Genomic DNA, 12,937 nt, shown 5'->3' on the forward strand with positions numbered 1-12,937 from the left:
AAAAATGACGGGAACATTTAACACTTTGACAACAAAATGTTCAGAAATAACTTATTTATTCAAACAGTTTTTATTTTCCACCAAGTGAAGGAGAAACACAGTTTGCTTAGGAAAATCAATGACTTTTCCCTACAATAAATAAATATCCAAACGGGGGAAAAACAGCCCCACACCTCTATATTATTACTATTATTATTATTTTTTTTAACCAGCGAGAAGCTTAATCCTGTGTTTGGAGTCAGCACCCGCCTCGCTGTTGTTGCGAATCAACACCCGCCACCTAGAGGAAGAGGCCTGCAGCTCACCCACCGCCAGCCCGTTTTCCCGCGGTGACCTCGGGAACCAAACTTAATATTCCTTTGCAAATCGCTCTCCAAACCGACTCCCCCCTCCCGCACCCCCTCACATCCCCTTCCGCCCTGCAACATCGTCACAATATTTTCTTAGTAATTGCTCCGTGCAACTGACGGAAGCGCCAAGTCTCCGGCAGCGCGGGGCTCTCCCAGCAAAGCGCCAGAGCGAGTTGGGAAGCAGGTCAGGGAATATTTGGGTCTGGAGGGATAATCCATTTTTATCCCAAATTCGTCTAGAGCAGCCTGAATTCGGGTCTCCTAGAGCAACATCTGATGCCGACGCCACCACATTCCAGGGCTTTTTTAGGGCTTTCTCAGAGAAAACAGCCCGGATCCCTCTGTCGGCCAGTTGCTTACCGCGGGGGTTCTTCCCCCCGACTTCTCCTCAGTGCACGCTCACCTCCACCCCCAAACACGAAGATCTGGGATCCCGGTCCTCTCTAATCAGGTCTTCGAGCCCAACGGGTTCTTTGATTTTCCATACGGGTTGCTTGATGTACTGAGGTAAAGGCATTAGAGGGGAGGCTAGGTTTGGAGGGGTGACCCCTGTGGCCTGGGAGAGCAGCCGAGGAGAAACCCCAGGTCTTTACACTGAGTCCCGGAGTTTCAAGAAACTTCCACAGTGTGCGGGGTAAATTTGAGGCTGGGCCCACAGGGACTAGGGGCCTTTCCATGGTTTAGTCTTGGTGGATCCTATCGGCTTCTTGCGCAGANGAAAGGTAACGAGGGTGATCCGTGCGCTCCGCGACTGGTTGATCCCCGAGCAAGCTGTTAACATTGGCGTGCCGGCTTTCAGGCGTTTCCACCCCCCAACCCGTCCAAAGTTTTGTTTTGTTTGGCTTTAATGTATCTAGAACACCGTTCAAGCTGAAAGTTTGCTAGAAAGGCAGGGAAGGAACAAGCAAGGTTAATTCGTTTTGGGGGAGAAAGAAAACCCATAGTTAATTGGAATTCAATTGGGTTTAATTTCATCAGTTTCCCCTTCCCTCTTTTTCTCCCTTTCTTTTCTCAATTTCTCTCACCTTTTCCTTCCGGCTTCTTTCTCGCCACCCCCCATCCCTTATCCCTATCCGTATTCCTGTCCGTATCCCTATCCCTGTCTCTCTGGGTGTAAGAGAAAAGAGGCGGCTTGAAACGGGCGTAGGTATCCATTTTTATGCAGAGTTTCAGAACCGCCTCGTCTGTTCTCAGTCCCAACGCTGGAGTTTAAAGGAGACATCCCGGGGCTGACTCTTCCTTTCCCCTCTCCCAGAGGTGACCTCAGAACCTTGGACTAAGAAGCCTTTTTCATAGTGCCGGAATTATTCTTTTTTTAAAAAAGGTAGTTGAAACAAGTGTGTGCGCGCGTGTGTGTCATGTATAAATAACCAGCCTCCAAAACTGATGACCAGTTGACGCCTCCCCCCAGGGAATGAGACTCGCCCCCAAACTCACTCCAGCCAAGCCCTAATAACTGAACCCCTCAGAAATGTTTCATTTTGTTTTTGGTAAAAACTGGTGCTTCCCCTCTCAAATGCCAGGTCTATCATTGCTCTCCCGCATCATATTAACAGGCGATGTTAGCCTTCCCCTACGTGTTTAGGCTGCTAATGCGGGCCACTTAACGCACAAAAATGCTCATCTGTGGAGATTTTCCCAAGGCTGGTGGCGGTGCTGGCTCCTTTTTCTTTTCTTTTCAGGGCATGTCCATTCCTCCCTCCCCCTCTGGGGGCTCCAAAAGGGGGTCCAGCAAGTTTGAGCGAGTGTGTGAGAGCCCTCTCCTCTATCTCCTGCCTGTCAACCCACCCAGGGGGTTGTGAATTTTTGGTTTTCCCTTAGGAGCAGGAATAAATGGAAGCTGCAGCCATGGCACTTGGCTGCCTCTGTCCGTTCACTTGCCTTCATCCTTTCCTTTCTCCCTCCTCACGTCAGTCTGTGAAAGCAGTCCTGAGCCGCTTTCACAGCTGCCTCTGTATCCTTCTTAGCTCTAGCCTTCTGAAGAAAACTCTACTGGTTTTCTTGTCTGATGGCTGGAAAGCTGGGTTGGAGATGCTCTCCGCAGAGGATTGTTTGTGTGTCGTGGATGTTTGTCTAGTTTTAATAACTTTATGGAGGAGACTCTCTGAAGGAAAGAATCACCTGAGCCTAGATGATGGCTTTTGTCATGTTCTCCTACTCTTTTAAAGTCTGGCCTGGGAAAATCATGTGTTCTCACGATTCATATGTATCCCGTTTCCAAGGAGAAGGCCATCGGGGAGAAAATAAAACAAAACTAACTTTGTATGTAGTAAGTATTATTCAGTGGGTTTTGGTTTAAAAAGATAATTGTTTTTATGGCTTCCATTGGGAACATTTTTGCTTTTTAAAAGCCTATGAAGTATAGACATGAGAGCAGAGTTTTACAACTCTGGCTCTACTAGTCTCTTCCTGTAGATCCTTCGGCAAGTTACTTCAGCTTTCTAGTTCTTTCCCCCTTCATCTGAGAAATAAGTGATCTGCATTCGTTAATATATAAAATAGCATCCACTTACCAAAATATCAACAATAAAAACAATTCCCAAAATCGCAAGATTTTTTTTTTTTTTGGAAAGCTGGAAGAAAATCTGATTCAAACGACAGCAGCGACATCTAGTGACCGTAATACTCAATAGTAGTGATGAAGGTGTGACATCGTTTACTTAGCTATGGGTTTTCACAGGAAAGAGACGCTGTGGTTTTTCTAATTAATCTTGATTGTCTGGAAAACACTACTCTCTTGATATCAAAGGATGTTTTACTGAGTTTATATAGATAAAGGAAAAGATGTTTACCTCAAGTGTCTGCACACAGGACAATTGCAATTTGCAAGAATATTCTTCTGATGTTTTAAATTCCATGTCAGGAGACTAGTTCTAAAAATAATTTTGTAGATTGTACTTTATTTAACCAACTTTCCAAATTATATTCAAATGTATTAATGCAAACTTAGTAAAATTGGAAAAAGGAAGAAATTCCCGGGATTTCTTTTGGTCTAGACCCATCACTTAGTTGATTTGAGATTGCTGTCTTGTCAATATCAGGAAACAAATTAAAAATAACCTCTCCTTTAAGTTATCACATACATGCTCTGCCTATATCGTCTTTGCTCAAGATATTTTGAAGTTCAGAGAAATCCGAGTCCCATTTCCAGATGGAAACCATCTCCTCTTTTTATAGCAAAGATTAAATGGAATATCTGGGCACTGGTGAGGTCTTAACAAGGGTAGAGACTTAGTAATGGCCCAAGACTTTTCAGAAAAACAATTTTAGCATTTGCTTGGCATTTAGCAATTTAGACAGAGGTAACAGAAGAATTCATCTCATTCCCGATCACTTTATAAATTGGCCATGTGTGTGGGCGTAGTTTGTGCATGTACTCACTGAAGCATAAGTGTGTTTAATTTCCTATTAGCAAAGCAGCTGATGACTACTGGAATATAGGGATCCATGTTTTGTAACTTTAAAGGAAGCCAGTTTTTTAATTCCAATTTATTATTGAACAACACTTTCTGTGCCTTTACTATGGAGTTTGGTCATTGAGTGGCATTTTAGCTGTTTTAGCCACGTAGTATTTTAAACTAACAAGATAAGTCGACTTGTTGTTAACACCTTGGAGAATCTGAGCTGGTCACACAGCTTCTCTTGACCTTAGTTTCCTCCCATACAATATGAGAAAGTTGAACTCTCCATTGTCCCTTATAGCTCAAAAGAGCTATAAGTAAATAAATCATGAATCCTCATTTGGGAAGACTCTGTTGGCGGCTCTGTTGTCATTGGTGACACTTCAATGTCAATTCTGATTTTTCCAGTTAGGTATCTTATCAGAAATAAGAAATAAAAGAAAGGATGAACCTTCTTCATCATGTCCCTCCCATCTTCCCCTTTGTTTGATTTAAAAAATAACACAAATTGGGGCACTTGCGTGGCTCAGTCGGTTAAATGTCCGATTCTTGGTTTCAGCTCAGGTCGTGATCTCATGGTTCACGAGTTCGAGCCCCTCATCAGGCTGACAGCACGGAGCCTGCTTGGGATTCTCTCTCCTTCTCTCTCTGCCCCTCCCCTGCTCTCTTTCTCTCTCTCTCTCTCTCTCCAAATAAATAAACTTTAAGAAATTAAAACAAAATTGCAAAACTCTTAGATTTTCCAGTTAACATTCACTCAGGCATTGGCATGCACTCAGCTCTCTCTGGCTGTCCATCCAGAAAAATCACAGCATAGGAATGGGACTAAACTGAACACAAAGCTGAGGCAGCTGTATTTGAGTTTGCCTAACATGTTCCCATATCCTTAGATTAATGATTATTATTACTATTAATTTTTGGGGGGAAGGAGGACCAGAGCCAAAGTATTCTGGCTGCAAACAGCCCACATTTCCTCCCTGCTTCTGTGGCCCTATGAATAAATTCCTTCAGGAGGTGGCAGTAAAATATCTCTCACTTTTATCTGGCTTAGAACATCATTATACACATTTAGCAAGAAGAAGACTGTTAGCAGGAGGCAAATATTACTCCATAATGCAAACACACTCATCATTTAACGTGAGTCCCAATGAGGAGGAATGCATATACAAGAAGAATTAGGACTCTCCTGACGTGGATTGATAGAAAGAACAAGGTTCATTACAACTAAAATTCTGAGTCTCCCAAAGGTTTACTTTTTAGATGCTTTTCTGTTGTTCTTTAGGTATCTTCCTGTTCTTCCTATTACTCAGACTGGTGATAAAATATTGCGTTATTTGTATAAAATTAACAAGGCATGCTTTCTTCTGTGAATTCCTTTTAGACTCAGTAGAGACATATTATTTTGTTTTAGAAGTGAGGAAACTGGAGAGCCTGGGTGGCTTAATCGGTTAAGCGGCCAACTCTTGGTTTCAGCTCAGGTCATGATTCTAGGGTCGAGGGATCGAGCCCCGCGTCAGGCTCCCACTAAGCATGGAAACTATTTTATCTTCTCTCTGTCTCTCTCTCTCTCTCCCTCCCTCCGTCCATTCCCCCCCTTTGCCCCTCCCTCCCCCCTTGCACACACTCTCTCTCAAATTAAGAAACAAATAAATAAAATAAAAGTGAGGAAACTGACCTAGAGAGGCCACCTAGGTGACCTAAGCTCACACCACTAGGAAGACACAGAAAACGAACATGAATCCTGGCCTTGGATAGGGTGCATGTCACTCCTGGTTGTCCTTAGCGTGGGGGCCTTCACAGTGAGACTGGGGTAACTGACTGAACCTGCTGCTGTTTGTAGGGCCTTGTGAAGTTTCCACCCCACATATTTGAGAAGTTTCAGCTTTTGGAGGATCCTAGGGACTGCTTGTAACAAGAGAGTCTGTGCTTGCTACTCTTCCTTCATTCATGTACGATTTTATCCTCTTAATGCTAACAATGTTATATTCTTAATATAGTATTTATATTTTCTACAGGAGAGGTCGTCTTTCCAAAAATATGATACTTAAAACATTCTTGTTAATGATCTGGGGGATCCAAGATTTTGGAGTTAGAATGAATGCAAGACATCATCTGTTTCAGCAGCTCTGGAGAGAGATCACTCTCTGAATCAATGGCTCCTGGGACTTGTGCTTAATTGGAGTCCAGATTATCCTGAGTATGCTGGCATTGTTTCCTGCCCATCTCCCTTGCTTCTTGGCTTCATGTGTTAACGTATTTGGGAACTTTACTTTGCTGGCTACCCTGTGGTCGGGTTTTCCAAGTGGGTTGCCTCTTCAGTCGCGCCCTGTCCATATGGCTAAGGACCTTACTCTCAGCTGGGAGCTGTTAAATCTTCCTCTTGAATGTATTTTCTCTCAAGTAGCTCTCTGCTGCCCTCTACTGGCACTCAGCCACAAGACCTAGCTAGCCTTCTGCGTCGATGCTAACTCTGCATCCTTGGCTGCAAAGGAGGTATGGGAGCCTTATTAACTACATTATATATGACTTTTGTAGCACTGAAAAATAGAACCCAGGACCCTCTGTGTCCACTTATATCCCATGCTCTCACGTCCTATGAGCTTGCTCATGGGCTGTGAAGGAGTATATCTGACTTTAAGCATTTGTGCTGGAGTATTTGGTAGGACTTGTTGAAAGTATAAACCTTCTGTTTAATTATCAAGCTGAAATACCCTTCAGCTGACATAAGACTAGGCCATAAATTTCTGAACTTGCTGTATTTACTTGCAGTCTTAAGGAAAATTAAACATTTTATTTTGAATGTTATAAGGATACAATGAATTTTATGAGGCTCCTAAATAACAGGTACACTTTCTCATTTATTCAACAAACATCTATCATCCACTATGTATATCATGATATATGCCAGGCAATATTCTTGGTGCTGAGAATACAGCATTGGAAAAGGAGGGGAAATAGCACCTCCGAAAAACCAAACCAAACCAAACCAAACAATGCTCTGTGTTTATTGAGCTTGCTTCTTAGCTGGGAAAAAGAAACATTGAACAAATTAATAAGCAAAACGCTCTTTTAGGAAATATAGTATCACCATATCTCTTTCCTATCATAAATGTACCGTCATGACTCCATGTATTTAAGGATGCTGGTATTAAGATTAAGAGAGGCATAATCAGAGGTTAGATAGGGTCTGTGTATGCTACAAGTATTCAGTATTTTTCATTCACTCATTCATAAATTTACTGTGAGTATAGTATACAGATGAGTGTATGAATCTCAGCCACAAAGATGTTTCTTCATTTGATTCCATTACGGTCTTCTCTCCTGTTAACATGTCTGGTGATTGCCACCTTGTCACCCCCTGTAATAGCTGTCACGGAAGCCTCTGCTATTGCTGCCCTTGATGATGGGCTCCGTTACAGTCTTTCTTTTCCCTTTGTTTTTATTACATTTTCTTTCTATGTCTCTTATTTTTTCCCACAAATTAGCTCTAATAGATACCAATGGCCAAATGGAATACGTTTTTCCTTTCCTATAGAGCAGAACTATCAATCACCAGGAAGCAAGTATAATCCCCTGGTCTTCTCTTCTCCACCAGGTCTGTTTGAAATAAGTGTTTGTCCCAGTTGAAACATAATTTGTTTGGAAACAAAACGAAACAAAAACAAAATAGCAAGGTACTATTGGCATTAATTATACATACAACTTAAATATTCATTTTTGAGAGAAAGAATGCGTGTGCACAAGTGGGGAAGGGTCAGAGAGAGAGGGGAGGAAGGATCTGAAGTGGGCTCCATGCTGATAGCAGAGAGCCCACACAGGCCTTGAACTTTGTGGATCACGAGGTCATGATCTGAGCCAAAGTCAGACGCTGAACCAACTGAGCCACCCAGGTGCCCCTAATTACAAATATAATTTTTAAGAAATGGTGTGTTGGTTGCTGTGTCCCGAGGGTGTTATCAGGAACCCAGGGTTGCAACAAGTTGCCCATCCTTCCTCAGGAATAACGCCATAGCCCTCACCCAGGTTCTGAGCCATCTGCCAGAGATGTATAAACTCATTGCCAGAAAAGCAGCTTGTAACTCTCTTAGTTGAATATTAATTTAAGATGATTTCAAACTCTTATTTCTTATGGAACTTAGCTGTCAAGTTTCAGAGTCTCAGCCAGAGCTGGTCCTGACAAATACAAAATATTTTTGTCACAGATGTCAATAGCCTTTCTATATCATTCATGGCTAACTTGTAAAGGACACATAACATGTTTATATAGCTGCATGGGTACTTTCCTTGCACAGATTCGATGAAACAACCCATTGGTGTATGTCCTCCTTGTTCTTTGCACTAGAAACCAATTCTTTTTGGTCAAGTTAGGTAGTTTATTATTTTTGCAAGAAGTGCTCTGAACTTAGAAGGTGTTCTTAAATCTTAGAGGGTTTCGCAGTTTGGTGTTTAGGTAATCAGGGCTTTACATTATTAATTCAGAGTGATCCAATGGAAGAGGTGAGGGGTTAGTTTGTTTAATTGGATTGAATATATTGTCCATTGTAATTGCACCATTGTTTCATAGATCATAAAGATAGATAAACAAGTGCAAATTATCTGTGACATACCATAAATTGTGATGTGTGGGGCGCCTGGGTGGCTCAGTCGGTTAAGCATCCGACTTCGGCTCAGGTCATGATCTCACAGTTCGTAGGTTTGAACCCCGCGTCGGGCTCTGTGCTGACAGCTAGCTCAGAGCCTGGAGCCTGTTTCAGATTCTGTGTCTCCCTCTCTCTCTGACCCTCCCCCGCTCATGCTATCACTCTCTCAGAAATAAATAAAAACATTTAAAAAATTTTTAAAAATTGTGATGTGCATCCACACTTCATAGATGTTGAAATATATACATTTCATAATCGTGTGCCATGTGGTATTTCTTTATCTGCTTTGAGATGGACTCAGGTATAATGATGATATAGCTTCTTGGGAAGACACATCTAGTAAAAATGCACATGCACTACAGCATTATGAACAACCAAAAACTATGATATCAAAAAATCTTTATAATATGACAATTATACATTTTAGTATGTTCTCAGACATCTAAAAATTAATTGCTGGAAAATCTTAAATTCTTCTTTTTTAAAATCTTATTTGTTTTGAGACAGAAAAAGAGTGAGCATGAACTGGGTGAGGGGTAGAGGGAGAGGGAGAGAGGATCCCAAGCTGTGAGCATGGAGCCCGACTGAGGCCAATCCCATGAACTGTGAGATCATGACCTGAGTCAAAATCAAGAGCTGGGTGCATAACCCACTGAGCCACCCAGGTGTCCCCAAATCTTTAATTCTTAATAGGAATTCTGAGAAATCTCTGGGCTTCAAAGTAATATGTTTGTATTAAAAGAAAAAAATAGTCCATGTTTTGGAAAAAAGCTTCATAATATAAAACTGATTCTGGATTGTTGGGTGGGAAGATTCATCCTTCCATTGGAGGATTTTTCCGAGTTGAACTGCCTAGTCTTTTTATTATGGGTTTATGGTATGGTCTACTAGACAGACATGCCATTATCTGCAACTTGTGGACTGGAGCAGCTGGTAATAATCTAAAGTCACTTCCGTCCTTGCATGTGAGTTAGAATTGTATGTTTGTAAGTACGTTATCCTATAAAATTTAAAAGTTTTGCTTCCTTCTGATTTTAGCTTAACACAGACTCACTGTACAGTTTCCCAGTATATTATAAAGAAGAATATAAATGTAAATTACGTACTGAAACAAACCCGGAGTTGACTTCAGTTACCATTTTACATAATTTTTAGAAATCAGGACTTTTCCTGTATAATAGGAAAAGATACAATAGGTACAATGCTATATGGTACAATTTAAATAATTGGGATCATCCTGTGAATATGTTTTGTGTTCTCACTTTTTCATTCAGTGTTATACCATGAGCGTTTACCCATCACTATTTTGATTTTTGAAAACCACTGCAACTTATAGATTAACATGTTTATTTATTTATTTTATTTTTTAAATATTTTTATTTATTTCTAGGAGAGAGAGAGAGACAGCGTGAGCAGGGGAGGGTCAGAGAGAGGGGGAGATACAGACTCTGAAATAGGCTCCAGGCTCTGAGCTGGCAGTCAGCACAGAGCCCGACGCGGGGCTCGAACCCACGAACCTTGAGATCATGACCTAAGCGAAAGTCCGATGCTTAACCGACTAAGCCACCCCGGCGCCCCTGGATTAACATGTTTATATTAATTTATGGATTGACAGTGAATAGTATAACCATTGATTCACATTTAGGTTGTTTCTAATTATTCATCATCAAAGTGACTTGAGATATTTCTACAATTCTGATTATTTCTTTTTAATAGATCTTTCTTAGGGTCTTAATATTTTGGGTATCACAGTATGAGTTTTTAAAAGACAGTTGCCACATATTATTCAATTATATTTCATTAGGGTTCCACTAATGTATCTTATACTGGCAATCTATGAAAGTGTCTATCTTACTGAACCATTTTTAAATGTGAACTTTTGCCAGTTTAAGAGGAAAAAAATAATATTTAAAACTTGTTTTAATGCCTATTTTTTAATCTACCAGCAAGGTTGAATAAATTTTTTCAAGCATTATTCACTTTTTTTGCTTCTTCTGTGGTTTATCTTTGTCTTTTGTCTGTTTTTGTGCTGTTTTGTCTTTTTTATTACAATATAGTGCCTTCATTATTAACTTTTAAGGCTTTTGTATGAAAGTTATTAACCCTTTGTCATCTGGCTCAAATATGTTTTGCAAATTTTAATTGTTTTTTTCCAGTTTATTTATAATTTTATACTTATATAAGTGTATATTTATACTTATACAATTTATTTATACTTTTTGTAGAAAAATATAAACGTTATGTTTATTCAGATGTTCAGCACATAATGAGCTTTAAAACTCAAACTTTAAATGCATGGTGGCTAAAAAAACTCAAGCTCTAAAATTACACTGCCAGATTTTGAATCTGATTTCATCACTTTCTAGGTAGCTGACCTTGGATAAATGATTGAACCTCTCCATACTTTAGTTTTACTAAGTGTAAAATGAGAATAATAATGGTAACTGTCTCATGATGTTTTTATGAGGATAAAATATTTTAAACTTATAGAGAAGATACTTATACAAATAATAGGGAAATAGTAAGCCCCAAATAAACATTTGTCTTTTGCATTATTGCTTTTAGTATTCAACTTTATGAATTTAAAAGTTTTAAATAATAAAATAGTATTATAATAAAAATAATATTTACACATCCAGAGGTAAGTTAAATACTAACATGTTGTATTAACTAAACTTCAAATTTAGCTAACGTTTGGGACATATTCTCATAAAGTAAATAAATGAGTTATTAATTTGATTTTTCTGGGTTAAATACTATTATGTCTTTTTGTTCATGTATCTAACAATTGTAGTCATTCTTTCAACACATATTTATTGAACTATGAGCCAAGAACTGTAGTTGAAGAAACGGTGAATAAAACAGTTAAACAACTTTGCTTTTGTGGAGCTTACATTCCGTTTGAGAGGCAATAATGAAAACAAATCAATGTCATGAAAAGTAGTGGAGAATAGAGGGCATAAGGAGTGTAAAAGAGAGTGATTAGAATTTTCGGTAGGTTAGCCAGGAGAAGCCAGTGATTGTACTAGATTTCTATTGCTGTCAAAAAATTACCACAAACTTAGTGACTTAAAACAACACAAATTTATTACTTTATGTTTTCTGTGGGCCAGGTCAAGAGTTCAGGCACAAGCTACCTGGCTCCTTTGCTCATAGCTTCACAAGGCTAAAATTAAGGTGTTAACTGTGTTCTGATTCTCATGGTCCTCATCTACAACTCAGGGCCATCTTCCAAAATCATTCAGGTTGTTGGGAGAATGCGGTTCCTGGTGGGTGTAGGACCGAAGTTTCTGTTTTATTGCTAGCTCTTGACTGAAGTCACTCTCAACTCCTTGAAGCCACCTGGATTTTATTGGCATGTGACCATGATGGGCAGTTATTCACAACACAGTGGCTTGTGGCTTCCTTGAGGCCAGCTACAGTGTCTATTTGACACTTCAATTTCTTTAAAAGGCTTGTTAGGACAGGCCCACCTAACAAAATCTGAATAACAACTCTTGATTAACTGACAGCAACTGCTTAAACCCTTAATTATGAGCGATATTCTATTATATTCACAAATCCACCCACACTCAAGGGAAGGGAATTATACAGTGTGTGTATTCCAGGGGGCAGAAGTCTTGGGGACTTCTTACAATCTTGCCTATCATAGAAAAAGTGATATTTGAACAAACATCAAGGGATTTAGAGAATGAGCCATGGGGGTAGCTGGGAGAAGTATATTCCAGGCAGAAAGAATACCCCTTGCAAGACGATGGAATTAAAGCACTTGGCATGTTTAAATAACAGCAAGATTGGAAGGAGGGTCTGTGTAGCTGAATAGAAACACTGAAAGGATGAGAGACAATGGAAGGCATGGTATTATGTAGACTGTTGTAGGTCATTGTAAGGACTTCAACTTTAATATGAGTAAAATTGATGCATGGATAGGGCATTGTGGAGGGTTTTGAGCAGATGAGTAATATAATCTAACACTTTAAAATAATTCTTCCTGCTACCCTACTGAGAATAAACTATGGAGGGTCAATGTGGGAAACAGTAGACAAGTTACAAGATATTGAAAAAAATCAGGTGAGAGTCATGGGGGTCTTGGACTAGGTCACTAGCAGTGAAGGTGGTAAAAAAATTATTGTATTTTGTGGGTTTTTGCAGGTAGAGCCTATAGATTTGCCTGATCAGATAATCATAAGATGTGAAAGAAGGAGAGGTATCAACAATGATTAGGAAATTTTGGCTTGAACAATGGGAAAGCTTGAGTTCAGTTTACTGAAAATGAGGTGGCTTTGGGAACATCAAGTCTGGACATGACATCAGATTATATGTTAAGTTTAAGACGTGTGGTTGACATCCAAGTGGAAATGTCAAGTGACAGCTGAATATGTGAGTCTGGAGTTTAGAATTAAATCTAGAATGGAGATACAAATTGTGAGTTTTTAGCATGAATAGAAGATATTTAAAGGCAGTAAAGCTGGATGAGATTATAAAAGAGTGGTAAATAGAGAAGACCAAGGACTGGGTCCAGTAGACTCTAATATTAAGAGGTTGG

General features: G+C 39.8%; 1 pseudogene; it reads right to left on the reverse strand.

Moving 5' to 3' along the window:
• Nucleotides 1-1,030: 1,030 nt before the first annotated feature.
• Nucleotides 1,031-12,937, reverse strand: part of LOC144238832 (peroxiredoxin-1-like) — a 46,606-nt pseudogene continuing 34,699 nt past the window's right edge.

This window comes from Crocuta crocuta, unplaced genomic scaffold, assembly GCF_008692635.1.
Source record: "Crocuta crocuta isolate KB4526 unplaced genomic scaffold, BGI_CrCroc_1.0 scaffold116, whole genome shotgun sequence".
NCBI lineage: Eukaryota > Metazoa > Chordata > Mammalia > Carnivora > Hyaenidae > Crocuta > Crocuta crocuta.